This window comes from Lactuca serriola, chromosome 3 (assembly GCF_051521515.1).
Source record: "Lactuca serriola cultivar US96UC23 chromosome 3, Lser_US96UC23_V15, whole genome shotgun sequence".
Lineage (NCBI taxonomy): Eukaryota > Viridiplantae > Streptophyta > Magnoliopsida > Asterales > Asteraceae > Lactuca > Lactuca serriola.
In genome coordinates, this window is record NC_136410.1 from 178,965,441 (window position 1) to 178,971,996 (window position 6,556).

Genomic DNA, 6,556 nt, shown 5'->3' on the forward strand with positions numbered 1-6,556 from the left:
TATTGATTCCTATTTCCATTCTCATTCCCGACTCCACTTCGGGTTCTTGTCATTTTGATCTATACAACAAATCATACGGTTGGTGTGTAATGACGAGAATTAAGATAGGAAAGATTTTATCTATGATTGACGTATAATCCCCTTATCTCTCCAAAAAGTTATATGCCAGTTCTAATACCGTAATTAAACGTTTAGAAACCTGAACACATACAGTTTCCAGATCCGGTCGGCAATAGACCATAGATCCAAACAAACAAAAGCATATCAGGCACAAAGCATTTATTACATAAAAGAATTTTTAGGCACAATTCCTAAAATTAGTTAGTGCTCACATTTCACAGTCATTGCTTAGCATTCTAAGTTTAAGTCTAGAAATCCTATAAATTCTTAGTTCGATTAAACTAATGCTCTGATAGCAACTGTGACATCCCCATTTTCAAAGCCAGAAAAGACCGTTTTTGTTTATGCTTTATAGAAATCAGAGTATCTCTTTTAATAAAAACGTTGTGGAATTTGTTCCCAGGAAAACATGATAATTTCATTATCAAAGCATTTACGAAGAAATGTATTTTTAATCATTTTTAGACAATTGGGTTGTCATCGTCAATACAGAAACATAAGCATAAACAGAACATACTTTCATTCACACTAGTGATCTATATCTCCTTAATCTCTTAGTGTAATGTAACTTCACATCATCACCTGTAATACAAGTAAACTGAGTGGGTCAGGTTGGGAAACCTGGTGAGTACATAGGGTTTTCAACCGACAATAATATAATTATTATGAGTAATCATCAAACAATTAACCAAATTACCCATCCCCATTATCTTCTTTATTCCTAAGTACCTTCCCTAAGGATTTATCTTAAGGATCGTCTCCTGCATCATATTTACCTCACATCTCCTTACATCGCATTTCCTTATATGTTTGTTCCTAAGGACTCTCCCTAAGGATCATCGCCTACATCGCATGGACAGTATTGATTCAGGGATTACTCCCTCGATAATTGACCAACATGCGTTAGAGCATCATCGCATGACTACGTAGTTACAACATCGCCTAAACTCGTAATTCATAGTAAGGGGTTAGAGTATCATCGCATGAATACGTAGTTACAACATCTTCTGGACTTGTAATTCATCACCTACATGTGATGGGCCTACTGGTGTTTCCACGGAGTTATCTAGAATAGTCTGTGGTCGCCATCTATACTCTAGTAGATGACTACATCGCCACATTGTCGGTTAAGGTTATGGTATCTCCTTTCATCCTACATCACCTATGCATCATCATTTATTTACCTAATTATCATCACCTTTCTATCATCACCTATCTCTCATCATTTTATTTCATTACACACCAACTATTTCATCTACCCATGTTTCATCCGCAACATATTTGTAGATATAAAATAAATATACCATTTTAATTTTTTTATAACATGTATAAAATCATTCATCCAGCATAGACAACAAGTATACATATAATATGCACACATAGCACATAGTTTATATTAAATAATTCATATTTATGTGTAAGATGAAAGGGACCATGCACTCACTTGAAAAGGTGATAATTCTGAACTTAGACAGCGCTTCGTTTCATAAAAATAATTTCCTTCGATGAAACCTAGTATTATTACAACTAATGTTTAGTCTATTATTCGCTGAGACTAATTAATAGTCTAGCTATTATTACTATTACATAAGCGTTAAACAATACTTATATAACCCATAATAATAACCCAAGTACATATTATAAGTTCCTAATAACGTTACTATAATTAAATAAAAGCTATATTAAAAATAACATAGGCGTAACTCACTTATAGCGGGTTTTATAGAAAACCAAGCTTTGCTTGGAGCAGCTTTCCCGAGCTGAAAATCTTTTCTTCACGGAGACGTCGAGCACTCCGAGGCTTCGGCCTTGTGCTAGGGAGGTTCCCTAGGCTTTTCGGGGGGTTTCGGGGCTAGAGAGAGGTTCTAGAGAGAGAAAGAGAGAGAGAGAGAGAGAGAGAGAGAGAGAGTAAAGAGAAGAAAGAATGGGAAAGGTGTGAAGAAAATGAGGGTGGGATAGATTTTATTTATAGAGTGAAATATGGTTGAACTTGGTGTCACATGTCACCATCTGGTGGCAAGACTTGGGGAGAAAGCAATGGCCAAGATTGTGCCACGTCACCCATTTTCGCACAGCAAACTTCCGACTTCTAAAATCCGTAACTTTCACATATGAGCTCCATTTTTGACGCTCTTTGTATCCATGCGTAGGTAAAAATAAGATCTACAACTTTCATTTTGACTTTGTCGGCTAATTCTCGACTGATCTTAAATTTAACAGTACGAGAAGATTAGACTGTTAAATGACCGCGAAAAATTTGTAACTCTTTCATACAGACTCCATTTCCGTTTGTCTTTTTACCGTTGAGTTCCTATTAACGAGATATTCAACTCTCATTTAGGCCGCGTAAGCCAAAAACCGCTCGAACTAAAATTCGAGTTTCGGGTCGTGCACTGCTAAGCCAAATCTTAGAAAAATCATAACTTCCTCATACGAAGTCAGATTTGGGCGTTCTTTTTATGGACGCTCTCAGGTTAACATATTCGATGAGTCTCATTTATATCACTAAGGATAAAAGTCTCTCTATCATAAATTCACTATTTACGTCTCCCTGGTGTCGTGTCGGTTCCGTCGTGAAACTTCGATGGGTCATAACTTCTTCCTTTTAACTCGGATTTCGGTGCTCTTTATATGTACGGAACCCTTCAGACATATTCTATAACTTGGTTAAGATTATTTATTCTAAATAATCTCTTTTCAAAAATTCTTTTTCGACCCCTATTATCTCTAAATTGACTAGCCCGGATCTACGGGCGTTACATCAAGTCTAACAGAGATGAAGGCCACCTCAGGGATCTTCAAGGAGCCTTCAATATTTTAGACGAATATAACATGAATCTAAATCCCTCCAAATTTCACTTTGGAATGAAGGCATGTAAGTTTCTTGGATATATGGTCACCGAAAGGGGTATGGAAGCAAGCCATGCATTGATCAAAGCCATAATTGATCTGAGATCCCCAACTATGACCAAATATATCCAAAGTGTAACATCCGAAAATTTAAGGCCAAAAATTTCATTTTTAAATAAGTTATTACGAAACCATAAGTAATAAAACATATATAATGACATCTCATGTCAAGACCAAAGTGTCAATAGTCAAACATGTTATCATGAAATAATATCAGAGGGTAATCCCAAAGATCTCATGTGCAGTAGACATAGTGTGATGCACTGCGATCAAGCCGGCTCCTTTCCTTTGAAAACGGTGTACCTGAAACAAAAACTGAAAACCATAAGCACAAAGCTTAGTGAGTTCCCCCATCATACCACATTCCATACAACACACATACTGCCAAGCATATCCGGGTGTTGGCCTACCCCCTTTAGTATCTTTCAACCGGTATCAGGGATTGTTTCACCCTCCATCACTAAAACATAATAACATAGCATAACATACATAAATATACTGTCAGGCATATCTGGGTGCCCGACCTACCCCTTTGGTATCTTTCAACCGGTAACTGGGAGCTAACCTCCCCTTCGGTATCTTTTCAAATGGTAACTGAGGACTATTTCACCCCTACCACTACCACATAATAACATAACATAACGTGCTTTTAGGCATGCATTGGTTCTGACGACCCCTTCGGTATCTTTCAACCGGTATCTAGGGACTATTTCACCCCTACTACTACTAACACATATAATAGAGCATCCAAGAACATATATCATATCAGATAGTTGCAAACCAGACAATTATCACAAAGACAATCATCTCATACATTGTCACCTACTAATGGGCCAACATTGGTGCCTAAGACCCACCTCTACTTGAGGGTAACTCACCTCACACTGTTGAAGTCCCGTAGACACAACTCGCAGCTGCTGGATGACAGGTTCCCAAACTATCAATATCAAAACATCACCCAATTAATAATTGGCTCCCAACACATAACCATAAATACATACTTAGGGGTAAATACTACTTTACCCCTAACTTAGCTTTATACAAGCGCAAGGCCCAATCTAAAGGCCCAAAACTCAACTATGAGTCAAAGCCCAACATATGGCCCAATTTGTGACAACCCGAATTTCCATTCTGTGCAAACCATATCAAGTCAGTAGAAGATTAGAACAGTTACAGTGAATTTCCAGACTTTTGGGTATAAGTTTGAGTATTTCAGGATTTACACTTAAGGAGATATCAGGAGAGTGGATGCACTAGGGTTTTGTGCAACACTGTTATTTCAAAACTCTATGATATTAGAGTTCATTTAGTGAATAAAATTTTCTGCCAAAAATCCCAAGACTATATATAGGATTCTGAGCCATATTTATTCATTAGTTACATTTCCAACTAGAGAAAAGCCAAATTCTCTCTCAAGGATCTTCGGACTTTCGTCCCGAAAAGTGAGTACTTCTATCTAGTGTTGTTGTAAATCTTATTATGTGTTTAAAACACTAGAATTCATAGGAAAACACTAAGATTTAAGAGTTTACCGCCCAAGAACATCTTGGACCGTAAACCCTTCTTTAGGGGTCAAATGATGCCCTAGTCCCTTCCTATTGCAATGAAACTAGTTTAGACAAGTAGCCTAATGTGTTTATAACTAGAAAACACCTTTAGAACACCAAGAGTAAGGTGTTCACGGCCCAAGAAGTTCCAGGTCCGTGAACTCCAAACAATAGGGCCAAAAGGTGCTATAAACTCTCTCCTAAAGCCATGTACACTAGCTTAATTTAGTTCCTAGTTAAATTAGGGACTTGAAAACACCAAAAACACCCTTCCAAGGGAGATTACGGCCGTAATATCCATGGGGTTTGGTCCCAGGTCTGTAAACTCCTAAAAGGAGTTATATAATGCCTTAAACTCTTCCAAAGACCAAGCCATTAAGTAGAAATGCTTCTTAGGGTCTTGTAGAGCATCAAACAACAAATGGTCTTGTAAGTATGAGCTTACGGCTGTCAACTCATGATTTTACGACCGTAAACTCATTTGTTAGTGGCATTAGGGCCGTGAACTCCATGAAGGAGTTTTCCTCGAACCCTACACATAATAGCTTTTCCCTAGAACACTTAGATGCAATCCTAGAGGCTAATAACACTTGATAAAGGTGTTTAGCATGTCCTAGGGTGTCTTGACTTGTTTATTAGTTGTTTATAGACTAATTTGATACATATATGTGATATTATATGTTAACTAGGATCACAGAGTGTGTTCAAGACTTCACTTGACACCTAGCAATCCTACCTCTTCAGTTCATCCGTACCACTCGCTACATGTGAGTTCATACCCCTTAATCAATGTTTTAAATGTTTTTAAATGTTTTATGGAGGGGATACAAGTAGAATCATGCTAGTTATTATATCAATCACATGTGATTAATAAGCAGCATTTAAATGATTTGCTACTCATTAGCTGTTTTACCAAACAGTTTTCTTCACATGATTTTCATAAACGTTTTATATGTTTAAAACTCCTTATTGAACTGTTCATTATACATTGTATGTTTCATTTCAAACTCATTTATAATTGTGTTCCAAACAAATGTTTCTTTATACTGAAACTGTTTTATCAAACACAAGCTTTCAACCCGTTTTATGGATTGACATCAAGTCGATCTTTTCTTAGATAAAAATCATGTTCAAAAGGTTTTACAAAACTTATTTTATGCTTTTATGTTGTCAATTGCATGCCTATATATGTATAGTTATATAAGAAATGTTGAAAGGACTTAGGAAGACTATCCACCCTATTTCCTTTTCGCGCTTAAGATGTGGTCTGGTGGGATATCGGGTACCCATCCGAAGGTCGTTTAAATATTAGTTATATATCATGTGTACATATATAGTCATAAAGGTTCTTCCAGTTCATTCAATACCCATGGGTAGCAAGGGTATACATCCATTTTCATACGTACCGATTACGTTACTAGTAAGCTACCATAGGGGTAGTTCAGGAAGATACTAGAACTATTACTAGAACACGATATCATACAAAGAGTCAGTTCATCCATGAGTCAATACTTGCTAGATAGAGAGAGAACACACATTTCAGCTAGCACACGCAGAACATTACAGTACATTACTATACATGCTAGACAAAAAGAGAACACACATTACAGCTAGCACACGCAGAACATTACAGTACATTACTATATCAGGTATCCGTCCGAAGTTCGTTTAAATATTAGTTATATATCATGTGTACATATATGGACATAATAGTTCCTTTTAGTTAGTTTAGTACCTTTGGGTAGCAAAGGCATACGTTCCTATACTCTTACATGATTACGCTTGCATGAGTACGTATACATAGATACGTTTACATGAGTGCACTTACATATACGATAATAGGACAAACATCACTAGGTGTTATAGCATGGAACGAGTTCAGGATCTAACTATACCAATGAACCGCAACGCATTTTGATAGTTATATTGGGTATACATGATCATAGTAATGTGGATGTTCACGGCATGCAAATATGCAG